The sequence below is a fragment of the Pristiophorus japonicus genome, chromosome 6 (assembly GCF_044704955.1).
Source record: "Pristiophorus japonicus isolate sPriJap1 chromosome 6, sPriJap1.hap1, whole genome shotgun sequence".
Lineage (NCBI taxonomy): Eukaryota > Metazoa > Chordata > Chondrichthyes > Pristiophoridae > Pristiophorus > Pristiophorus japonicus.
Window position 1 is genome coordinate 217,104,042 of NC_091982.1, and position 26,731 is coordinate 217,130,772.

Here is a 26,731-nt window from a genome sequence, read left to right on the forward strand (position 1 = left end):
CTTAAGTACTCTGGGATGCAGTCCATCAGGCCCTGGGGATTTATCGGCCTTCAATCCCATCAATTTCCCCAACACAATTTCTCGACTAATAAGGATTTCCCTCAGTTCCTCCTCCTTACTAGACCCTCCGACCCCTTTTATATCCGGAAGGTTGTTTGTGTCCTCCTCAGTGAATACCGAACCAAAGTACTTGTTCAATTGGTCCGCCATTTCTTTGTTCCCCGTTATGACTTCCCCTGATTCTGACTGCAGGGGACCTACGTTTGTCTTTACTAACCTTTTTCTCTTTACATATCTATAGAAACTTTTGCAATCCGTCTTAATGTTCCCTGCAAGCTTCTTCTCGTACTCCATTTTCCCTGCCCTAATCAAACCCTTTGTCCTCCTCTGCTGAGTTCTAAATTTCTCCCAGTCCCCGGGTTCGCTGCTATTTCTGGCCAATTTGTATGCCACTTCCTTGGCTTTAATGCTATCCCTGATTTCCCTTGATAGCCACGGTTGAGCCACCTTCCCTTTTTTATTTTTACGACAGACAGGAATGTACAATTGTTGTAGTTCATCCATGCGGTCTTTAAATGTCTGCTATTGCCCATCCACAGTCAACCCCTTCAGTATCATTCGCCAATCTATCCTAGCCAATTCACGCCTCATACCTTCAAAGTTACCCTTCTTTAAGTTCTGGACCATGGTCTCTGAATTAACTGTTTCATTCTCCATCCTAATGCAGAATTCCACCATATTATGGTCACTCTTCCCCAAGGGGCCTCGCACAACGAGATTGCTAATTAATCCTCTCTCATTACACAACACCCAGTCTAAGATGGCCTCCCCCCTAGTTGGTTCCTCGACATATTGGTCTAAAAAACCATCCCTTATGCACTCCAGGAAATCCTCCTCTACCGTATTGCTTCCAGTTTGGTTAACCCAATCTATGTGCATATTAAAGTCACCCATTATAACTGCTGCACCTTTATTGCACGCACCCCTAATTTCATGTTTGATGCCCTCCCCAACATCACTACTACTGTTTGGAGGTCTGTACACAACTCCCACTAACGTTTTTTGTCCTTTGGTATTCTGCAGCTCTACCCATATAGATTCCACATCATCCAACCCACCATTCCTGACAGTCCGGTTAGACCAGCCATGGTGCAGTGCAGCAATGGTCCGGCCAATTCACACACGCCAGCGTTTGAACTTAGACAATCAACCAGGGAGCGAAGGGCTATGGATTGCCTCAAATTGTAAATAACTTGTACCGAAGACATTTTGAGGTGAGTGATGTTATGTATGTAACTATGTAATACTTGCCACCAGAGGGCGCGACTATTGGAGTCCTAATGGTCACCTGCACACACGTGCAGGGCCAGTATAAAAGGTTGGCTGCCATGTTGTTTAGGCACTTGGGAGTTGTAATAAAGAAAACTAAGGTCACACTAAGTTTAGCTCACAGTACTCAGCCTCGTGGAGTTCTTCTATACACAAGAAGAAAGGCCATAAATAAGGCGAGCAATCCCAGACCTTAAGTGTTGGAAAGGTACTCAGCAGTTGGGAAGGGAGAGTCGTTGCACCCAAGGCCGATTGTGTCCTCGCACAATATCCACACATGCACATTTGATCGGGAGTTAATTGATAACCATCAGAAGTGTGTTTTTTTCCTGTCCTTAGCCCAGCAGTGCTAAGGCCAATTGTAGCAGCACTATTTCAGCTCCAGGCAAGACCAGTTAACTCAGCACAGACTGAGGATTAAACCTGTGGCCATCTGGTCTGTATCAGTCATTTCCGCACGGGGCAGTGCACTTACCAGCAGACTCATTAAAGGAGCCGCACTGGACTTGGATTTTGAACAAAACTTTACTACCACTACGCTTTTTGTAAGTTATTTTCTTCCATCATTTTGGTTCCCCTGTACCACATGATTTTCAAATCCCTCCATGGCCTCACCCCTCCCTATCTCTGTTATCACCTCCAGCCCCACAACCCCCTGAGATGTCTGTGCTCTTCTAATTCTGCCCTCCTGAACATCCCTGATTATAATCGCTCAACAATTGGTAGCCGTGCCTTCTGTTGCCAAGGCCCCAAGCTCTGGAACACCCTGCCTAAACCACTTTGCCTCTCTACCTCTGTTTCCTCCTTCAAGACGCTCCTTAAAACATACCTCTTTGACCTGTGCCAGTTTCTACTTATGCAGCTCGGTGTCAAATTTTCATCGCATAATATTCCTATGAAACAGCTTGGCACGTATCACTACATTAAAGGCGCTATATAAATACAAGTTGTTTTATTTTTTTTAGAAGGAGGCAGAAAACCTTCTCCCAGTCCTTGGACAGTACCACAGTTAAGGTCCTTTTCAGAATACAGGAGTGCAGCCAACTGCAGGAGCACCATTCTCCCTCCCCGGCTGCATCCATAACATTAAGCAGTAGGAGTAAAAGATTGACTGAAGCGCACGCGAATGAATACATGAGTCCTTACTTTAGCTGGCAGCAGGTTTCCGATGGAAAAATGCATTGATGAGTTTATTTCCAGCTTTCCCATGACAGAATGCGATCCCTCCAATTTTAATGGCTGGGCCTCATTTAATCCCACCGGCCAACTTCCTACCCATTCCAGGTGGGAAGCAGTGGAAACTCCCGAATAAGTGGCAGTATCAGCTGCTAGCCGATCCGCAGGGGTCCCATTATGATCGGGGCGAGGGGGTGTGGGGGGCGGGGTGTGAGATTGCAGCAGGTGAGGCCTAAGCTTTTCTTGTGGGGACCAGAGGAGCACTAAAAGAAAAATGTTAAACTTCCCTTGTCAAGGCTCCTCCCTTTCAGGTGTCCCCGATCCTGATCGCCATAGAGAAAAAGTGCTCGTTCATGGTGGCTCGCACCTAGGGCTACCTGCATGCAGTCTATAATGCCCTGCACCTACGGGATACCAGCAATGCTGGTAAATCCCACAGCTCTTTATTCCTGCTTGTCAGCCTCCATGGGGAAGCTAATGATCTATTGATGCTTTGCAAATGGTGCAAATCAGTGACCTGCTGGATGGCCATGTACACAGCAAACTGACTGATGTTGCTCTTGACACTAGAAGCAGTTTGGAAGGAAGCAGAGGCATTAGAATTTAGAGGCACGGTGACCGCCACAGCCACAGGATGTGTGCTGTACATGCCCAGGTGTTTGGCTCCAATTCGCACTCCAACAGCATCATCATCATAGGCAGTCCCTTGGAATCGAAAAAGACTCACTTCCACTCTTAGAATGAGTCCTTAGTTGGCTGAACAGTCCAATGTGAGAGCCACAGTCCCTGCCACAAGGGGGACAGACAGTCGTTGAGGGTAAGAGAAGGTGGGACAGGTTTGCCACACGTTCCTTCCGCAGCCTGCGCCAGTCTTCCGCATGCATTCACCGACGAGGCGCTTAGCACCCTCCCGGATCCACCTCCTCCATCCAGGGCGGTCTTTGGACAGGGACTCCCAGGAGTCAATGGGGATGCTGCACTTTACCAGGGAAGCTTTGAAGGTGTACTTGCAATGTTTCCTCTATCCACCTTTGGCTCGTTTGCCATGAAGGATTTCCGACTAGAGCGCTTGTTTCGGCAGTCTCATGTCTGGCATGCGGACGACATGGCCCGCCAGCGGAGCTGATCAAGTATAGTCAGTGCTTCAATGCTGGAGATGTTGGCCTGGTCGAGGACGCTAATGTTGGTGCATCTGTTCTGTCAGGGAATTTGTAGGATCGTGCGGAGGCATCGTTGGTGGTATTTCTCCAGTGACTTGAGGTGTCTACTATACATGGTCCATGCCTCTGAGCCATACAGGAGGGCGGGTATTACTACAGCCCTGAAGACCATGAGTTTGGTGGTAAATTTGAGGGCCTCGTCTTCGAACACTCTTTTCCTCAGGCGGCCGAAGGCTGCGCCGGCACATTGGAGGCGGTGTTGAATCTCCTCATCAATGTCTGCTTTTGTTGATAAAAGGCTTCCGAGGTATGGGAAACGGTCCACGTTGTACAGGGCCATGCCATGGATCTTGATGACTGGGGGACAGTGCTCTGCGGCGAGGATAGGCTGGTGGAGGACCTTTGTCTTACGGATGTTTAATGTTAGACCCATGCTTTTGTACGCCTCGGTAAATACGTCAACAATGTCCTGGAGTTCAGCCTCTGAGTGTGCGCGGACACAGGCATCGTCTGCGTACTGTAGCTCGACGATAGAGGTTGGGGTGGTCTTGGACCTGGCCTGGAGACGGCGAAGGTTGAACAGCTTCTCACTGGTTCTGTAGTTTAGTTCCACTCCAGCAGGGAGCTTGTTGACTGTGAGGTGGAGCATGGCAGCGAGGAAGATTGAGAAGAGCGTTGGGGCGAATGCACAGCCCTGTTTGACCCTGGTCCAGATGTGAATTAGCTCTGTAATAGATCCGTTGGTAAGGATCACGGCCTGCATGTCGTCGTGGTGAAGATGGCATAGGTAATTGACTATTTCCAAGATGAAACGCAGCTGTCTTACATACTGCTCTTCTGTCATGCTCAGGTATGATGTTCTGTTTCTTAATAACCACATGCTATAATGCCTCCTGCACTCTCCACTTGCTGCCTATGCAGGTCTTTGCTGCCTCCCTTACTGCTGTTCCTCCTCCTGATTTAGGGACCTCAATGGTAAGTGTCATGTATTCAACTATCATTGTAACCCATGTAAGCTGACCTAAGTTGTACACCTTGAGAACATTAACCACAAGGAGGTGAACTTGTGGGAGACACTCCTAACCTGGACTTTCAGGTATAAAAAGGGGAAGCTCAGGACTTGAGGTCTTGGTAATAAAGGTAACTGGTCCCAGAGTGGCCTTCTCTCAAGTATGGGCTTCGGGTGCATTTATACTGTATAGTAAGGACATATCAGTAAGCAACTGAGAACAAACAAATCCTATGAAACAGTTCTTGCCCTCCACAAACTCACTCTGCAAAAGTATCTCACAGCCAAATATTTGGCCCAAAAGCAGTCTAGAAGCCTACAATGACGAACAGGAATGGCCTTAATGGAGGTGCCGATCCCTTAAACACCGCTTGTGAAAACTGTTTGCTGATTGTTCGCACCATTATTTACTGGCCGGGTTAAGGAAGTGATGCTTTAAGCATGCACGGACACCAAATTAACAAAAGGGTCCTGATTCTGGCGCATGACCTGATGAACATATTTAAATAATTCTTGCCCTTGCTGTATGCAAACACCCAGAATTGGACTTCGTGGCATCTGTTTTGGACCAGGAAAACGTGCAAAACTCACGTTTAGGTAACCTGATCTGACGACTTAACCCTTTAAAAATCCTTTGAAATTCACTCAATTCCCTTTAGAGATCACCTTGTTTCCAATTTTCTCAGCCTGGATCAGACACACAGCATTTGTTGGAATCAGAGAAAGAAAATCTGCATCCTGTTATTTTGTGCTATTCTACTGGACTTTTAAACCTGGGTTATTTACAAGTATCACATTAAACAAGTGGACTATGGACAATTTGGTTAGCATTCAGAATGTATCATAGTGTAATGTCATTAGCAAATGCAGTGGAACTGCCATCCAGAACCTCATTATTCAATCCTTTCCTCAGTTCAATTACACACCTCTACAGCTAAGGAAGATAGATGGAGGTCATTTGGGAGCTGTAAAGCACAATTTATTGAATACAAAGCTATTATGGCCTTAAACTGATTTACACTTGTTCTCTGCTCTTCCACAGCAAAGGGCTTCAATTGAAATGCAAGGCCAATGATTGAAAAATCTTTTCCTGTTCTCTGCCCGATTACCAAGCTTGTAATCATAGCACTGATTCAACAGTATGTGAAGACAATGGAAATTGCCAAACACTGCATTGTTACACTGTGCATTGGGGAAACAATCAGACGCTTATCAGCACTGCTTCTGAAGAATGACAGCGTTATTGTCATTATGACACAATAATACAGCTTTGAGGGGATAATATAGCAGCACATAATGTTTTATGCCTTTACCTTTTTATAAATTATTCTCAATAGCATCCTTAGATTATTCCTTACCACTCCATACTATACAAAACAATAGAGCAAGGACATGATCCCAGACTGCTACCTGCCCTAAAGTGACCAATTTAAGATTTGTCATGGATTGATTTGTTTTCTCAGTCTTCTCCCTCCCTTGGGAAGTGCTCTGTATCCTGGACAGCTTAATAGAAACCAAGAATACTGAGGGGGGCGTGGGGAGCAAACATTATACCATGCTATGCTGTCTTCGGATACCAGTCTATTGAGCAAGTCATGTGCTTTTAAAGAAAAGGACCAGGGCAGCATTGTATATCAATTTTATGCTAAAGTTCACAGATAGGAATTTTTGAGTGTGAATCAATAAACACACATGCTAAATAAAACAGGAAATGGAAAACCCTTGGGGGCTGTAAGCATTGTGCCCTGTCTGAACTGTGGGGCTTGTTAACTCTGAGCATTGTCAAAACTGTGAGCAATGTTAGCACTGTACCTTGTCTGAACTGTAGGCAATGTTAGCACTGTGTGTTTTCTGAATGTGGGCAATGTTAGCATTGTGTGTCGTCTGAATGTGGGCAATGTTAGCATTGTGTGTTTGAATGCGGGCAATGTTAGCACTGTGTGTTGTCTGAACTGTGGGCAATGTTAGCATTGTGTGTTGTCTGAATGTGGGTAATATTAGCATTATGTGTTGTCTGAATGTGGGCAATGTTAGCATTGTGTGTTATCTGAATGTGGGCAATATTAGCATTGTGTGTTGTCTGAATGTGGGCAATGTTAGCACTGTACGTTGTCTGAATGTGGGCAATGTTAGCATTGTGTGTTGTCTGAATGTGGGCAATGTTAGCACTATACGTTTCTGAATGTGGGCAATGTTAGCACTGTACCTTGTCTGAATGTGGGCAATGTTAGCACTGTACCTTGTCTGAATGTGGGCAATGTTAACACCACGTGATGTCTGAATGTGGGCAATGTTAGCACTGTACCTTGTCTCAACTGTGCCCAATGTTAGCACTGTATGTTATCTGAACTGTGGGCAATGATAGCACTGTACCTTGTCTGAATGTGCCCAATGTTAGCACTGTACATAAGAACATAAGAAATAAGAGCAGGAGTAGGCCATTTGGCCCCTCGGGCCTTCTCCAACATGAAATAAGATCATGGCTGATCTGATTTTGGCCTCAACTCCACTTCCCTGCCCGCTCCCCATATCCCTAGACTCTTATCATTCAAAAATCTGTCTATTCTCCACCTTATATATATTCAATGATCCAGCCTCCACAGCTCTCTGGGGGAGAGAATTCCAAAGATTCACAACCCTCTGAGAGAAGAAATTCCTCCTCATTTCCGTTTTAAATGGGCGACCCCTTATTCTGAAACTATGTGTTATGTATGTAATAACTCGATAGACTGAATACTGTAAACTAACACAGGTACAATCCTGGCTCTGCTTTATTAGGGCCCAAAGGGATTACATTACATGATGGCTTGCCTTTTATACCTGGGCCGCACACACATGTGCACAGCCCAATGACCTCCAGCAGTGGCGCCACCTGGTGGCTAATAATCCCCAGCATACATACCTGACTTTATGCACCCTAGTTCTAGATTTCCCCACGAAGGGAAACATCCTCGCTGCATCTACCCTGTCAAGCTTCCTCAGAATCTTATACGTTTCAATAAGATCACCTCTCATTCTTCTAAACTCCAAGGAGTATAGGCCCAACCTGCACAACCTATCCTCATAAGACAACCCCTTCATCTCAGGAATCAACCTCGTGAACCTTCTCTGAACTGCCTTCAATGCAAGTATATCCTTCCTTAAATAATCAAACCAAAACTGTATGCAGTACTCCAGGTGTGGTCTCATCAATACCCTGTACAGTTGTAGTAGGACTTCCTTACTTTTATACTCCATCCTCTTTGCAAGAAAGGCCAACATTCCATTTGCCTTTCTAATTACTTGCTGTACCTGCATGCTAACTTTTTGTGCTTCATGTACAAGGATCCCCCTGATCCCTCTAAACCGCAGCACTCTCGCCATTTAAATAATAATTTGCTTTTTTATTTTTCCTACCCACATTATACTCCATCTCCCAAATATGTGCCTACTCACTTAACCTATCGATATCCCTTTGCAGAATCTTTGCATCCTCCTCACAACTTGCTTCCCCACCTCTCTTTGTATCAGCAGCTAATTTGGCAACATTACACTTGGTCCCTACATCCAAGTCATTAATATAGATTGTAGATAGTTGAGGCCCCAGCACTGATCCCCGTGGCACCCCATGCGTTATAGTTTAACAACCTGTAAATGATCCATTTAGCCCGACTCTCTGCTTTCTGTTAGTTAGCCAATCCTCTATCCATGATAATATATCACCCCCAACTCTGTGAGCTCTTATCTTGTGCAGTAACCTTTTATGTAGTGCCTTATCGAATGCCTTCTAGAAATCCAAATACATGACATTAACTGGTTCCCCTTTGTCTGCCTGCTGGTTACATCCTCAAAGAACTCCAGCAAATTTGTCAAACATGATTTCTCTTTCATAAAGCCATGCTGACTCTGCTTGACTGTATTATGATTTTCTAAATGCCCTGCTATTACTTCTTTAATAATACACGCCAGCATTTTCCCAACTACAGATGTTAGGCTAACTGGTCTATAGTTTCCTGCTTTCTGTCTCACTCTTTTCTTAAATAAGGGCGTTACATTTGCGGTTTTCCAAACTACTGAGACCTTTCCAGAATCCAGGGAATTTTGGTAGATTACAACCAATGCATCCACTATCACTGCAGCCACTTCTTTTAAGTCCCTAGAATGCAGGCCATCAGTTCCAGGGAACTTGTCCACCTTTAGTCCCATTTGTTTGCCTAGTACTTTTTCTCTTGTGATATTGATTGTTTTAAGTTTCCCCCTCCCAATAGCCCCTTGATTATCAATTATTGGGATGTTTTTAGTGTCTTCTATCATGAAGACCGATACAAAATATTTGTTCAAAGTCACTGCCATTTCCCTGTTTCCCATTACTAATTCCTCAGTCTCATCATCATCATAGGAAAACTTGCTTCCACTCTAAAAGTGAGTTCTCAGGTGGCTGTACAGTCCAGTGTGGGAATTACAATCTCTGTCACAGGTGGGGCAGACAGTGGTTGAAGGAAAGTGTGGGTGGGGAGCCTGGTTTGCTGCACGCTCCTTCCGCTGCCTGCGCTTGATTTCAGCATGCTCTCGGCGACGAGACTAGAGGTACTCAGCACCCTCCCGGATGCTCTTCCTCCATTTTGAGCTGTCGAAAGGATTCTCAGGTACCAGTGTGGATGTTGCACTTTATTAAAGAGGCTTTGAACGTGTCCTTGAAACGTTTCCTCTGTCCACCTGGGGCTCACTTGCCATGTAGGAGTTCCGAGTAGAGCGCTTGCTTTGGGAATCTCGTGTCGGGCATGTGGACGATGTGGCCTGCCCAACGGAGCTGGTTGAGTGTGGTCAGTGCTTCGATGTTGGGGATGTTGGCCTGAGCGAAAACACTAACATTGGTGTGTCTATCCTCCCAGCGGATTTGCAGGAGCTTGCGGAGGCAGCATTAATGATACTTCTCCAGCGCTTTGAGATGTCTGCTTTATATGGTCCACATCTCCTGAGCCATTTGGAGGGCAGGTATCACTACTGCCCTGTAGACCATAAGCTTGGTGCCAGATTTGAGGTCCTGGTCTTCAAACGTTCTCTTCCTCGAGCGAACGAAGGCTGCAGTCTCATCCTCTAAGGGACCAACGTTTACTTTAGCTACTCTCTTCCTTTTTCAATACCTGTAGAAGCTCTTACTTTCTGTTTTTATATTTCTTGTTAGTTTACTCTCATAAACTATCTTCTCTCTCTTTATTATTTTTTTAGTCATCTTTTGCTGGATTCTAAAAATTTCCCAATCCTCTGGCCTTCCATTATTCTTCGTAACATTGTATGCCTTTGTTTTAAATTTGATACCATCCTTTACTTCCTAAGTTAGCCACGGATGGTTCATCCTTCTCTTAGAATCTTTCTTTCTCACTGGAATATATCTTTAGTGAGAGTTATGAAATATATCCTTAAACGTTTGCCACTGCTTATCTACCATCTTACACTTTAATCTTTTTGCCAGTTCCTTTAGCCAGCTCTGCTTTCATACCTTTGTAATTGCCTTTATTTAAGTTCAGGACACTAGTTTGAGACCTAACTTTCTCACCTTCAAACTGAATTTGAAATTTTACCATGCTATGATCACTTTTCCCAAGAGGATCCTTTACTATGAGTTTATTAATTAATCCAGTCTCATTACACATTACCTGATCTAAAATAGTCTGCTCCCTGTACAGTGTATTGTTCTAAGAAACCATCCCGAATACACTCTATGAACTCTTCCTCAAGGCTCAATTTGTCCAATCAATATGAAGATTAAAATCACCCATGATTATTGCCATACCTTTCTTACAAGCCTCCATTATGTCTTGTTTTATAATCTGTCCTACAGTGTAGCTACTGTAGACTATGCCCACCAGTGACTTCTTTCCCTTATTATTCCTTATTTCAACCCAAACTGAATCTACGTCTTGTTCTTCTGAGCCAATATCATTTCTCACTACTGCATTGATCTCATCCTTTATTAACAGAGCTACCCCACTTTCTGCCTATACTTCCGAAATGTATGTAGGCCAATTGCTGCAAAGTCTAAAAACCATAGGGTGATAATAGTATACCACTATAGGGAGCAGCGCGTGCTGCTGCAGGTGGGCGACGGCTACGAAGCCAGGTCGCTGATTGTGGTGCAGGCAGGCACAGCAGGAGGGGCGAAGGAGCGGCAAGAGTCCATAGAGGGAAGTGACCTTGGCCCAGGAGAGGTGTGAATCTGCGGCCCAGAAGAGGCGAGGGCCCAGGGGCAACATGGGCCAACCCACACTGCGATATGTGTGCACGCTCAGTCTGTGCAGCAGAGCTAGTCTCCAGTTAGTCTTGGGTAATCCTTGCCATTGGACCAAGACCTAGCTCTGTCAAGCCAGTGTGGTGGCTGGTGTGCAACGGCCACCACACATTAAAAAATTCCACGCACAGGCATCTTCCACCCTTCAAGATGTAGTTCGGGATCTGGAATATTAGGTCCTTCATTGAAACACCTGTGAGCTCATCCCTTTTTGGCATGGAAGCAAGTCATCCTCACTTCGAGGGACTGCCTATGATGGATGACATTAAAGTGTGGGCAATGTTAGCACTGTACGTTGTCTATACTGTGAGCAATGTTAGCACTGTGTCTTGTCTGAACTGTGAGCAATGTTAGCACTGTGTCTTGTCTGAACTGTGAGCAATGTTAGCACTGTGTCTTGTCTGAACTGTGAGCAATGTTAGTACTGTGTCTTGTCTGAACTGTGAGCAATGTTAGCACTGTGTCTTGTCTGAACTGTGAGCAATGTTAGCACTGGACGTTGTCTGAACTGTGACCAATGTTAGCTCTGTACGTTGCCTGAACTGGGGGAATGTTAGAACTGTGTGTTGACTAAACTATTGGCAATGTTAGCACTGTACGTGGTCTAAACTGTGAGCAATGTTAGCTCTGTATGTTGTCCGAACTACGTGTGATATATTCTTATGGCATCACTACCAAATAGACACACACAAGATGGCTCTTAACAGGAACTGTCATCATGTAATGTTGCTACATGATCCTTTATTATTTACATCAGTAGTTGCAGTACATCGGTAATCCACTAACTGGAGCAGTAGTTCACTAAGGGGAGCTCTATTACACTTCTCTCTCCTTAATGAAGAAGTAATTATAACAAAATAATCATCATACAACTTGCATGGTATTCACAACAGATTTCCTGTCGAATGGCCGCCGCTAGCAAAATTCTCCTCAGGGATTTCTGCAGCGGTGTTGACACCTGCCCCACTCCCCCCACCGTGGTCCTGTAGGTATATCCTTAAAGACATCATCAGAGCGCGCACCCCAGTCTCTCCGCCCTGGAAGCGAAATTCATTTTAAAAAGTCGACCTGCCACCTGTTGCTGCCCCTGACAGCATTTTGTGTTGGTGCACTGTGCCGGCTCACGACCGCCAGCGGAGGCCAAAGGAATGTTGCGTGAATCTCCATTTTTTTTCTCTAAATTTTTTCGGACTTCTGACGACGTTCTCACAAGCCCTTTTCATATCAGCATTGAATACTAGTGGCCTGGTGGCCGCATACTTTCCTGCACAGAGGCCTCATTGTGAAGGTTAAGCTTGCAGAGGCAATGGGCTCAATCCTGGCAGGGGACCGCCTGGTGCACGTTGTGTGTGGCAGGGAGGCACGCAGGAGAAGGCGGCTCCATCAGCAATGGCTCCAGAGGCAGTGGGCAAGGGAGGCAGCAGACATGGATGCCCTACATGAAGAAGGGCCTGGAAATGGTGACAAACCTCAAGGCAGAAAGGTTGGCCAGGAAGGACCTGGCGTGAGGAGGAGGGTCAGGTACGCTAACCCTCCATACCAGTTAGTGAGCGATATACAAAGAAGGCAGGATGCAGACAAGGCAGATGCTTGCCAGCAGCAGGCTGTAGGTGCTGAGGAGCATGAAGAGGATGAGGGAGAAGGCAATCAGCCAGCTGCCAAACGTAGAGCCCAGCATAGGGTTGGGGGAAGAAGGCCCTATCGTGCAAGGGTCTACAGGCAGCAGTTTTCCTTCATGGAGCTCACAGATGAGCAATGTCTTCACAGGCTCTGATTCAGGAAGGACATCCTCAGGGAGCTGTGCAATCTCCTGCACCAAGATCTGCAGCCTCAGACAAGGCTGAGGACAGCTCTGAGCGTGGAAACCAGTGACCATTGCACAAAAGTTTTATGCAACTGGCTCTTTCCAAGCTGCCACTGCAGACATCTCTAACCTATCTCAGTTCTCCACCCATTGCTCCATCCGTCAAGTCACAGATGGTCTTTGCAAGAGAAGGCTCAAATAGATTTCTTTCCTGATGAGCAGGGAGAAGCAGATGGAGTGGCAGACCAGATTTGTGTGCAATGCGGGGTTCCCGAGAGTTCAAGGCACCATCGACTGCACATATGTTGCATTGAGTGCGCCACAAACCCATGTGGAGATGTTCATGAATCAAAAGGGATTCCACGCCCTCAACATGCAGCTGGTTTGCGACCACCAGCGCAAGATCATGGCAGTTGATGCCCGGTATCCAGGCAACAGTCACGATGCCTTCATATTGTGCCAGACCAGTGTGCCAGCCGTGCTTTCGGGCCCAAATCAAGATTGTGGATGGCTACTTGGTAACAAGGGATATCAACTGTGCACTTGGCTGCTGACACCCCCTCGCAACTTTCGGACTGCTGCGCAGCAAACCTACTACAACTCTTACTCAGCCACCAGGTCCATTATTGAGCACCGCATCGGGATCCTTAAGTACAGGTTCCATTGTCTGGACCGCTCTGGTGGAGTGTTACAGTACTCGCCTGAGCGGGTCTCCCTATTCGTGGTTGTCTGCTGCATGCTTCACAACCTAGCAATCATGAGGGGCCAGCCACTGGAGGTCGAGCCAGCAGTAGCATCTCAGGTGGAGGCACAGGAGGAGAATGAGGTGCAGGAGGAGGAGGACCAGGATGTATGTTGCCACCAACCCAGGAGGGGTCGTCACCATCCCAACCCTGCAAGGGAAGTGCAGACCCATCTCATTGCTGCTCGTTTCCGATGAGTTAATGCGCACTTCTTCCTTCAGCTTTGCATTTCCATAGCCATCCCAATGAGTCCTTTCAAACATCATTGCCCATAGTCAAATGATACACCTGCTCAGATATGGGAACACAAAATAAGGATTTATTACAGAATAAAGAAAGGTGCAAAAAACATACAAATAATCATTTCTCAACCTTGTGCATCTCTTTATAACCCCTCTTATGCAAATGTATTCTGTTACTACGCTGCAGTGTCTCCCCCTGTGGCTGCCTCATGGATCTGGGAAGGCTGCTGTGTATCATGTGTAGAAGCCACAGATGTCCTTCTAGGGCACCCTTGACCAGCTCTGGCTCTCCTTGGAGAGTTCAGTCGGCCTTGGCTCGGGCGACTCCATGCTTGGAGGCAATGGCGGAGTGACAGGTCTGGGGTCAGGAATGGTGTGATCCTGAGAGAGCACATCATCATCATCCTGGTCCAAGGAGCCTGCGCCACTCACCGGGCCAGCACATCACCACCGGCACCAATCTGAGGGAGATCAGGTCGGTGCTGTGGTGCCACACCGGAAGGTCCCTCCATGGTGGCCTATCGGCAATTTTAGCTCTGTATCTTGTCTGAGCTGTGGCCAATGTTAGCACAGTGTGTTGTGTGAACTGTGGGTCATGTTAGCATTGTGTGTTGTCTGAACTGTGAGCAATGTTAGCATTGTACGCTGTCTGAACATTGGGCAATGTTAGCACTGTACATTGTCTGAAATGTGGGCCATGCTTGAGCACTGTGTGTTGTCTGTACTGTGAACAATGTTAGCACTGTACGTTGTTTGAACAGTTGGGAGGTTAAGTACTGTTCATTGCCTCAACTGTGGGCAATGTTAGCACTGCGTGTTGTCTGAACTGTGGGTGTAATAGAGCTCCACTTAGTGGACTGCTGTGGTAATGCAACTACTGCTATAAATACAATAATAAAGGATCATGAGACAAAGTCACATGATGACAAGTTCCTGTAGAGCCATCTTGTAGTCTGTGTGTGTTGTGATGTCATAAAGATTATATTACATTGCCAATGAGATAGTCCCTAGCTGAAATTTATTTTGGTGAATGATCCTGCCAACCAACAGAGTGATTTTGGGAGGTTCCAAGGAAAATTATAAGCACGCTTGACTGAAATTAGAGTCCAGATGGTCACACTTATGGGAATAATAAGGTGCTTAGGTGAGTTCCATCGCAATCGAGTGGCTTTCGGAACTTTGAGGAGCGACTAGAAATGTTTTTCACTGCAAATAGTAATGTCGATGATGAAAACCGTAACTGGATGGTATTAGAAAGGAAACGAGCGATTTTCTTGACTGAAGCAGGCCCTGAGGTGTATGAAACCCTGAAAAATATGCTTGTTCCTGTCAAGCCAAAGGGCACACCACTGATGGAGAACTGCACTACAGTCCTGAGCCTCTAAAAATTGCTGAAAGTTATGGTTTTGGAATACAAAATCAATTACACAACGAGAGTATCAGTGAGTACATTGTAGCTTTATACTGTCAATCACTGTAATTTCGAAAACTTTCAGTGCCGAGCATTGTGTGACCGCTTTGTTCGTGGGATGAAAAATGAAGCAGTTAGAAGAAAATTCTTAACAACCTCTAACTTGACTTTTGATTTAGCTTGTCAGACAGCTATGTCGATGGATATGGCCGAACAATACTCCTGAGAATTTCGCTCCATTTCTAGTCTTCAGACAACCGAGGTGAATTGGCTTCAGGTTAGAAGTAAAAGGCAGTTGGGCCCCAAGGCCTCAGTAACTGACCAAGGTAACCATCATCATCATCATAGGTGGTCCCTCAAACGAGGATGACTTGTTTCCACGAGTTCACAGGTGTTTCGATGAAGGACCCGATGTTCCAGTCCTGAAATCCAATTGAGGGGGTGGAAGATGCCCGTGAAGAAAGTTTTTAACTTGTGGTGACCGTTACACACCAGCCACCACACGGGCTTGATAGAGCTAGGTCTTCATCCAATGGCAAGGATTAACCAAGATGACTGGAGACCTGCTCTGCTGCACAGACCTAGCGCGCACACATATTGCAGTGTGGGCTGGCCCATGCTGCCCCTGGGCCCTCGGCTCTACTGGGCTCCATACCCTCATCTGTCGCACCTCCGCCATAATCTCTCGCCACTCCTCCGCCAGACACATTCACCGCATCTCGCCACAAACACTCGCCACCACAAGGTAACAGTACATTGAAGTCATGCTATAGGTGTCTGGGACAACACCTCGCTCACAGCTGTCCATATGTGAAGGCAGGTTGTTTCTTCTGCAAGAAAACTGGGCATCTAGCGACGGCATGCCGACTTAAAAGTAAATCAACTTTCAATGCTAGAAGTAGAAATTGCCAGACACTACATAGCATTGAAGAATAGCAACAGGACGAGGACATTTTGGAGATTCACATCATCAGGAGGACAAAGGTATCTCACAGCGATTCACGAAGTATCGTCATCCAAGTAGATGTTGCAGGAACAAGGATACCCATGGCAATCGACACTGGTGCATCCATGAGCATAGTACCGGAATCGCTATATCTTGACAAGTTGCATGATTTTCCACTGGAAAAATCGACGAAAGAGCTGCGAGGCTACTCAAGAGAGAAAATTCCTGTTGTAGGATGTATCACCGTACCCGTGAAATACAAGGATCAGTTTCAGAGCTTGCCTGTCTTAATAATAGCAGAAGATAAGCCTGTCATGATAGGGAGAAATTGGTTGGGATCACTGAAGCTGGATTGGAATGAGATCTTTCATTTGGAAATGAAATTTGCATTGAAAGATGACATTATCAAGCAGTATCCAAAGGTGTTCTGTGAAACAGGCAGTCCGATCCAAGACTTCAAGTGGGTGTCAGAATGCAGAAGGAAGCTAGACCAGTTTACTGCAAGCCATGTCCCATACCATGGGCACTCAAGGAGAAAGTTGAGCAAGAATTCAAAAGACTAGAAACTGAGAACAGTATCAATAAGGGAAGAAGTGTTGTATTTTTCATAGATTGATGAACCGCCAGTTACAGCTGAAAAGATTGGTAGAGCAACCAAACATGACCCAGTTATGTCAAAGGTGTATGATTACATAGCAAATGGCTGGCCAAACCAGGTATCAGAGGAAGATATTTATTCATACTTCGTTTGTAGGAATGAATTATCAGTGGATAAAGATTGTATCATGTGGGGTGCTAGAATAGTTATTCCAAATAAGTTCAGGTCCAAATTATTAGGAGATCTTCATGACGAGTACCTGGAAATGTGCTTGACCAAGAGTTTTACACGCAGTTTACTTATGGTGGCCAGGTCTAGATATTGCAGGAACAAGGATACCCATGGAAATCGATACTGGTGCATCCATTACCGTGGTACCGGAATCACTATATCTTGACAAGTTGCATGATTTTCCACTGAAAAAATCGAAGATAGAGCTGCGAGGCATCATTAGTCAGTGTACAATATGTCAATCAGTGAGCAAGAAACCACCATCAGTACCATTACAGCCATAGAAATCAACTCCCAGGGTTTGGCAAAGGTTGCATGTAGATTTTGCTAAGCCATTAAGACTACAATTGTTCATTGTGATTGATAATCATTCAAAGTGGGTAGAGGTGTTTCCGATGTGCAAAATAACAGCAAGCAAAACATTAGACAATTTGCGAAGATTGTTTTCTTCATATGGCCTCCCAGATGAAATTGTGTCTGGTAATGGGCTGCAATTTTGTTCAGAAGAATTTGCACAGTTCATGAGCAGAAATGGTGTGAAGCATACCAAAGTTCCACTGTAGCATCCTGCTTCAAATGATGCAGCAGAGCGCACAGTACAAATTGTAAAATTGCCCTCATCAAGCAAATGTTGGCTCAAATCCAAAGAAACGGCAGTTGTCGTTGAGTCACAAATTCGAAAATGTTCTAATTACTTATCGTAATACTCCTCATACAATACTCATCAGTCAGTCATAGGCATTCCCTCGAAGCGAGGATGACTTGCTTCCACGCCAAAAAGGGATGAGTTCACAGGTGTTTCAATGAAGGACCTAAGATCCCGAAGTACATCTTGAAGGGTGGAAGATGCCTGTGCATGGATTTTTTTAACGTGTGGTGGCCGTTGCACACCAGCCACCACATGGGCTTGACAGAGCTAGGTCTTGGTCCAGTGGCAAGGGTTAACCACGATGACTGGAGACCAGCCCTGCTGCACAGACCTAGCGCGCACACATATCTCAGTGTGGGCTGAACTGTGCTGCCCCTAGGCCCTCGCCTCTTCTGGGCCCCAAACTCACGCATACAATACTGGTAGAACACCAGCAGAGTTTCTCAAATGACAGCCCTGAACCAGGTTCTCGTTGTTAAAGCCAAACTTGTTAGTAGAAGAGAAAGAAAGAGGGTCATGATTGTTATGTCTTGGATAAAGAGTCACACTAGATACTGCAAGCTCAAAGTAAGGTGTGACCGTAGTCCTTTATTACAGATCTCAGAGTGCCTCTCCAGCCTGTGAGGCCTCCTTATACACAGGTGCTCCCAAGGGATTGTGAGATCCCTTGGGACTCCAGGGTATAAGTCCTCTGGTGGTTAAACATGATAATTACAGGTTTACATACATAACAATGATAGAGGTAGAGTAAGAGAGAGAAGTGTGAAATTGAATCAGAAGACGAGAGTGAAGAACCATCACCATAAAGGGTTAAAGTGGTTACCAGGAAGAGTAGTGAAGATATGTGGCCCTCGCATATATTTGGTCAAGATGTTTGATCATGGAAAGTTTAAGTTTGTTCACAAGAACACAAGAAATAGGAGCAGGAATAGGCCATTTCACCACTCGAGCCTGCTCCGCCATTTAATAAGATCATGGACTCAGTTCCACTTCCCTGCCAGCTCCCCATAACCCTTTATTCCCTTATCGCTCAAAAACTGTCAATCTCCGACGTAAATATATTCAATGACCCAGCCTCCACAGCTCTCTGGAGCAGAGAATTCCACAGATTTACAACCTTCTGAGAGAAGAAATTCCTCCTCATCTGAGTTTTAAATGGGCGGCCCCTTATTCTGAGACTATGCCCCCTAGTTTTAGTTTCCCCTATGATCTACCAAATTCGTTATAATGTACCAAAATTCTCTGGACTCTGGGGAGGTACCAGCGGATTGGAAAGCAGCTAATGTAATGCCTCTGTTTAAAAAGGGGGGCAGACAAAAGGCAGGTAACTATAGGCCGGTTAGTTTAACATCTGTAGTGGGGAAAATGCTTGAAGCTATCATTAAGGAAGAAATAGCGAGACATCTAGATAGGAATAGTGCAATCAAGCAGACGCAACATGGATTCATGAAGGGGAAATCATGTTTAACTAATTTACTGGAATTCTTTGAGGATATAACGAGCATGGTGGATAGAGGTGTACCGATGGATGTGGTGTATTTAGATTTCCAAAAGGCATTCGATAAGGTGCCACACAAAAGGTTACTGCAGAAGATAAAGGTACGCGGAGTCAGAGGAAATGTATTAGCATGGATCGAGAATTGGCTGGCTAACAGAAAGCAGAGAGTCGGGATAAATGGGTCCTTTTCGGGTTGGAAATCGGTGGTTAGTGATGTGCCACAGGGATCGGTGCTGGGACCACAACTGTTTACAATATACATAGATGACCTGGAAGAGGGGACAGAGTGTAGTGTAACAAAATTTGCAGATGACACAAAGATTAGTGGGAAAGCGGGTTGTGTAGAGGACGCAGAGAGGCTGCAAAGAGATTTAGATAGGTTAAGCGAATGGGCTAAGGTTTGGCAGATGGAATACAATGTCGGAAAATGTGAGGTCATCCACCTTGGAAAAAAAAACAGTAAAAGGGAATATTATTTGAATGGGGAGAAATTACAACATGCTGACGTGCAGAGGGACCTGGGGGTCCTTGTGCATGAGTCCCAAAAAGTTAGTTTGCAGGTGCAGCAGTAATCAGGAAGGCGAATGGAATGTTGGCCTTCATTGCGAGAGGGATGGAGTACAAAAGCAGGGAGGTCCTGCTGCAACTGTATAGGGTGTTAGTGAGGCCGTACCTGGAGTACTGCGTGCAGTTTTGGTCACCTTACTTAAGGAAGGATTTACTAGCTTTGGAGGGGGTACAGAGACGATTCACTAGGCTGATTCTGGAGATGAGAGGGTTATCTTATGATGATAGATTGAGTAGACTGGGTCTTTACTCATTGGAGTTCAGAAGGATGAGGGGTGATCTTATAGAAACATTTAAAATAATGAAAGGGATAGACAAGATCGAGGTAGAGAGGTTGTTTCCACTGGTCAGAGAGACTAGAACTCGGGGGCACAGACTCAAAATACTGGGGAGCCAATTTAAAACCGAGTTGAGAAGGAATTTCTTCTCCCAGAGGGTTGTGAATCTGTGGAATTCTCTGCCCAAGGAAGCAGTTGAGGCTAGCTCATTAAATGTATTCAAGTCACAGATAGATAGATTTTTAACCAATAAGGGAATTAAGGGTTACGGGGAGCGGGCAGGTAAGTGGAGCTGAGTCCACGGCCAGATCAGCCATGATCTTGTTGAATGGCGGAGCAGGCTCGAGGGGCTAGATGGTCTACTCCTGTTCCTAATTCTTATGTTCTTATGTTCTTATGAGTGGACCTATCGTCATAAGTCAACCCCCTCATCTCCGGAATCAACCTTGTGAGCCTTCTCTGAACTGCCTCCAAGTATATTAAATACGGAGACCAAAACTGCTTGCAGTACTCCAAGTTTGTCCTCACCAATACCTTGTTCAGTTGTAGCAGGAAGTCTCTGCTTTTATACTCTATCCCCCTTGCAATAAAGGCCAATATTCCATTTGCCTTCCTGATTACTTGCTGTACCTGCATAATAACTTTTTGTGTTTCATGCACAAGGACCCCCAGGTCCCTCTGTACTGAAGCACTATGCAATTTTTCTCCATTTAAATCAAAATTTGCTTTTCTACTTTTTCTGCCAAAGTGGATAACCTCACATTTTCTTACATTATACTCCATCTGTCAAATTTTTGCCAACTCACTTAGCCTGCCTATATTTGCAGATTTTTTTGTGTCCTCCTCACAATTTGCTTTCCCACCCAGCAAACTTGGCAACATTATACTCAGTCCCTTCATCCAAGTCATTAATATAGATTGTAAATATTTGAGGCCCAGCATCGATCCCTGTGGCATCCCACTAGTTGCTGTTTGCCAATTGGAAAATGACCCATTTATCCCAACTTTCTGTTTTCCGTTAGTTAGCCAATTCTCAATCCATGCTAATATATTACCCCCAACCCCATGAACTTTTATCTTGTGCAGTAACCTTTTATGTGGCACCTTATTGAATGTCTTCTGGAAATCCAAATACATCATATCCACTGGTTCCTCCTTATCTACCCTGCTCGTTACATCCTAAAAGAACTCCAGCAAATTTGTCAAACATGATTTCCCTTTCATAAAATCATGCTGACTCGACTTGATTGAATTATGCTTTTCCAAATATCCTGCTACTGCTTCCTTAATAATGGACTCCAGCATTTTCCCAACGACAGATGTTAGGCTAACTGGTCTATAGTTTCCTGTTTTCCATCTGCCTCCTTTTTTAAATAGGTGTGTAACATTTGTAGTTTTCCAATCCGCTGGGACTCCCCAGAATCCAGGGAATTTTGGTAGATTACAACCACTATGCATCCACTATCTCTGTAGCCACTTCTTTGAAGACCCTAAGATTCAAGCCATCATGCCAGGGGACTTATCCGCCTTTAGTCCCATTATTTTACCGTGTACTACTTCTTTAATGATAGTGATTGTATTAAGTTCTTCCCTCCCTATAGCCCTTTGATTATCCCCTATTGGGATGTTTTTACCTACATTGATCATATTTTACCTACAGATGTGATAGGAGTTGAAAGTTGGAATGATTCGATTATTTCTGATGAGCCAGATAGTCTTGTTACAAATAGCAAATCCTACATCAAATGTACTAGAAACAAGTTGATGAGAAAGTCAGAATTTAAGTCTGAGTCCGAGTCAGACAGACTAACAGTCTGAAGTTGCAGAGAGTCCACATGTAGATCAAGAGTTGCCCTTGGAGAAAAACTCTCCTCAGGCTCAGCTTAGAGTGAGTCTAAGTTTGACACCAAGTTGGGAAAGTTCTATTCAAGAGCAAATGCATCCTCTTCAAAACAGAAACAGAAAACCAGTGGTTAAGTTTGATTTGCAAGTATGCCAAAATACTTCCATATCTTTTGTTTTGTATAACCATGCAAGTTATGCATGGTGATTATTTTGTTATGATTACTTCTTCATTAAGGAGGTAGAAGGTAATAGAGTGCCAAGTAGTGGACAATTGCTCCACCTATTGGACTACTGTGGTAATGCTACTACTGCTGTAAATGCAACTACTGCTGTAAATACAATAATAAAGGATCATGAGACAAAGTCACATGATGACAAGTTCCTGTAGAGCCATCTTATAATCTGTGTGTGTTGTGATGCCATAAAGAATATATCACAGTGGATAATGTTATCACTGTGTGTTGTCAGAACTGTGAGCAATGTTAGCACAGTATGTTGTCTGAATGGTGGGCAATGTTAACAGTTTGTGTTGTCTGAACGGTAGGCAATGTTTGCACTTTGTATTGTTTGAACTGTGTGCAATGTTAGCACTGTGTGTTGTCTGAACTTGGGGGAACGTTAGCACTGTGTGTTGTCTGAATGGTGGGCAATGTTAGCATTGTACGTTGTCTGAGATCTGGCCTGTTTCAACGCTATGCAGTTTCAGAGCTGTGAGCCGTCCCAGCACTCTGCATTGTCTGAGCTGCAGACTGTATTAGCGCTATGCAGTGTCTGAGCTGTGGGCAGTCTCAGTGCTATGCATTGTCTGAGCTGTGAGCCATACTAGCATTGTCTGAGCTGAGGGCGCTACTAGAACTAGCATTGTCTGAGCTGTGGGCATTACTGACAGTATGCATTGTCTGAGCTGTGGGCAGTACTGACAGTATGCATTGTCTGAGCTGAGGGCACTACTAGCAGTATGCCTTGTCTGAGCTGAGGGCAGTACGAGCAGTATGCATTATCTGAGCTGACGGCACTACTAGCAGTATGCATCATCTGAGCTGTGGGCAGTACTAGCAGTATGCATTGTCTGAGCTGTGGGCACTACTAGCAGTATGCATTGTCTGAGCTGTGGGCAGTACTAGCAGTATGCATTGTCTGAGCTGTGGGCAGTCCCAGTTACCATCATCACAAATGGGGACAAGTCGACTGCGGCAACTACAGAGGAATCTCCCTACCGTGGGAACCACTGGGAAAGTCATCGTAAGAATATGCCTTAAACGTCTTCCCCCTGTGGCTGAAGAGCTCCTCCCAGAGTCACAATACGGGTTCCATCCACTAAGGGGCACAATGGACATGATCTTGGCGCGACAATTACAAGAGAAATGCAGGGAACAGCATCAACTCTTGTACATGGCCTTCTTTGACCTCATAAAGGCTTTTGACACAGAGGGCCGTGAGGGACTATGGAGCTCCTCCTCCAGTTCGGCTGCCCACAAAACTTTGTCACCATCTTCTGCTTTCTCCATGACAACATGCAAGCCATGGATCCTGACCAATGGATCCACCACAGACGCAATCTACGTCCGGATCGGGGCTGTGTCATCGCACTAACCCTCTTCTCGATCTTCCTTGCTGCAATGCACCATCTCACTCTCAACAAGCTACTCGCTGGAGTGGAACTAAACTATAGAACCAATGGGAACCTGGTCAACCATCGTTGCCTCCAGGCCAGATCCAAAGTCGTCGCATCCTCTGTCATCAAACTACAGAACCCAGATGACGTTTGCATCTGCGCATATTCAGAGGCCAAACTTCAAGCCATCATCAACATCTTCACTGAGATATACAAAAGCATGGGCCTTACACTAAAAATCCGTAAGACAAAGGTCCTTCACCAACCTGACCCTGCCACACAGCACTGACCCCCAGTCATCAAAATCCACGGCGTGGCCTTGGACAACGTGGACCATTTTCCATACCTCAGGAGCCTACTATCAGCAAGGGCAGACATCGATGATGAGGTCCAACACTGGCTACAGTGTGCTAGTGCAGCCTTCAGTCCCCTGAGCAAAAGAGTGCTTGAAGACCAGGAGCACAAATCTGGCACCAAGTTTATGGTCTACAGGGCACTAGTGATACCCGCCCTCCTATATGGCTCAGAGAAGTGGACCATATAGAGTAGACATCTCAAAGCGTGGAGACGTACCACCAGCACTGCCTCCGTAAGATCCTGCAAACCCACTGGGAGGATGGATGCACCAATGTCAGTGTTCTCACTCAGGCCAACATCCCCAGCATCGAAGCACTGACCACACTCGACCAGTTCCGTTGGGCGGGCCACATCGTCCGCATGCCCAACACGAGACTCCCTAAGTAAGCGCTCTATTCAGAACTCCTGCATGGCAAGCGGGTCCCAGGTGGACAGAGGAAACATTTCAAGGACACGCTCAAAGCCTCCTTGATAAAGTGCAACATCCCCACCGGCACCTGGGAATCCCTGGCCCAAGACCGTCCAAAGTGGAGGAAGACCATCCAAAAGGGCGCTGAGCATCTCGAGTCTTGTCATCAAGAGCATGAAGCGCGGTCAGTGGAAGGAGCTTGTGGCAAACCAGACTCCCCACCCATCATTTCCTTCAACCACTGTCTGCCCCATCTGTTACAGAGACTATAATTCCCGCATTGGACTGAAAAGTCACCTGAGAACTCACTTTTAGAGTGAAAGCAAGTCTTCCTCAATTTCGAGGGACTGCCTATGATGAGGATGATGATGATGCATTGGTTGAGCTGTGGGCAGTTGCAGCACTATACATTGTTTGAGATCTGGGTGTTGTTAATCTTATGCAAGGTCTAAATATCTGAACTCTGAGGGTTATACTGTTGTGCATTGTGTCAACTCTGGGGTAAATCTGGGGAGTTTCCTTCACTTTGTCAGCAGATGCTCACTTGGTGCGAGTTAGGACATGGGCAGCCGAGTTTTGGATGACCTCAAGTTTACATAGCGTAGAATGTGGGAGACCAGCCAGAAGTATGTTGGAAATATCAATTCTATAGGTAATAAAGGCATTGATGAGGGTTTCAACAGCAGATGAGCTGAGGCAGGGTTGGAGACATCCAATGTTATGGAGATGGAAATAGGCGGTCTTGGTGATGGGACGGATATGTGGTTGGAAGCTCATCTCGGGATCAAATATGACATCAATGTTGTGAATAGTCTGGTTTAGCCTCAGACAGTTGTTAGGGAGAGGTATGGAGTTGGTAGCTAGGGAACCGAGTTTGTGGTGGGGACCGAAAACAATGGCTTTGGTCTTCCCAATATTTAGTTGGAAGAAATTTCTGCTTATCCAGTACTGGATGTCGAACACGCAATCTGCCAATTTAGAGACAGTGGAGGGGCTGAGAAAGGTAGTGTTGAGATAGAGCTGGGGTGTTGTCAGTGTACATAAGGAAACTGTTGCTGCTTTTTTGGATAATGTTGCCAAGGGGCTCACGGGAGGAAGAGGGCAAAATACCAGCAGTACAAAGAAACCTAAAAATAATTTAAGGGGAGGAACTTGGTGGATTAAATATAAGTTAAAAATTGAGAAAATAATGGGACTTAAGATAAGCAAATTTCCAAGACCTGATGGTGTCCACCCCAGGATATTAAAAGAAATGGTGAAGAAATTTCAGATGCATTAGTCATAATTTTCCAAAGCTCCCTAGATTGAGGAATTGTGCATTTGGATTGGAAAATTGCAAATATCATTCTATTATTTAAGAAAAGAGGGAGTGAAAAATTTGAACACTACTGACTGACTGTTTAACATCAATTTTGGGGAAGTTACTAGAATAAATGAGCACTTGAATAAGTATCAGCTGATCAAAGAGAGCCACCATGGATTTGTGAAGGGTAGGTTATGAATGACTAATCTAGTTGAACTTTTTGAGGCGGTCACTAACATGGTGGATAAAGGAATGTCTACTGATGTAGATATGAACTTCCAGAAGACATTTGATAAGGGTCTGCCCAAGAGAATATTAGCAAAAATGTGAGTGCATGGAATTGGTGGTAAACTTGGGACATGGGTTGGTAATTGGTTGGGAGGTAGGGGACAGAGAGTGGGGGTAAAGGGAACGTACTCTGATTTGCGAGATGTGACATGTCCCCAGCGATCTGTACTAGGGTTTCGCTTTTCACCATATGTATAATGATATTGATGACAGCTCAAACAATGCATAGTACTGGCACTTATATCTAAGTTTGCAGATGACACTAAGTTAGAAGGTACATTAAGTTGTGTGGATGGGAGCTGAAAGTTATAGAGAGAGACATAGATAGAAAAAGTGAGTGGGTAACATTGTGCAGTTTAATATGGGGAAGTGTGAGGTCATCCACATTGGATCTGAGAATGACAAATGGGAATATTTTCTTAATGGTGAGAGGCTAGGAGCTGTGGAGAAAGCAAAGAGATTTAGGTGTCAATTTTCCTAAGCGGGTTGGAATTCAAAAGTGAAGAGATAAGCGTTAAGTTGTGCAAAGCCCTGGTCAGACCCCATCTGGAGTAAGGTGTTTAGTTTTCAGCATTAAACCTCAGGATAGATATTTTGGCCTTGGAAGGGCTACAGCATAGAATTACCAAAATGATACCAGCATTTAAAGGGTTAAATTATGAGGACAGGTTGCATAAACTTGGCTTGTATTTGCTTTACTTTAGAAAGTTGAGCAGTCATCTAATCAAGGTGTTTAAAATGATAAAGAGATTCAGTAGAATAGATACAATGGCCTGAATTTTAATCGGGCGCAGGTTGAGAGCAGGGGCGGGGAGGGGGGCTCACAAGCGGTCAGAAAACCCTGGAGAATGGGTTTCCCGCAGGCTCTGCCAAATTTAACAGCAGGGCCAGATTTGTATGGGAAACATCTGTTTCTAAAACTCATGTCTCTGGATTATTGGTCCAGGCCTCTGGATTATTAGTCAAGTAACATAACCACTATGCTACCGTACCATATCATATCCC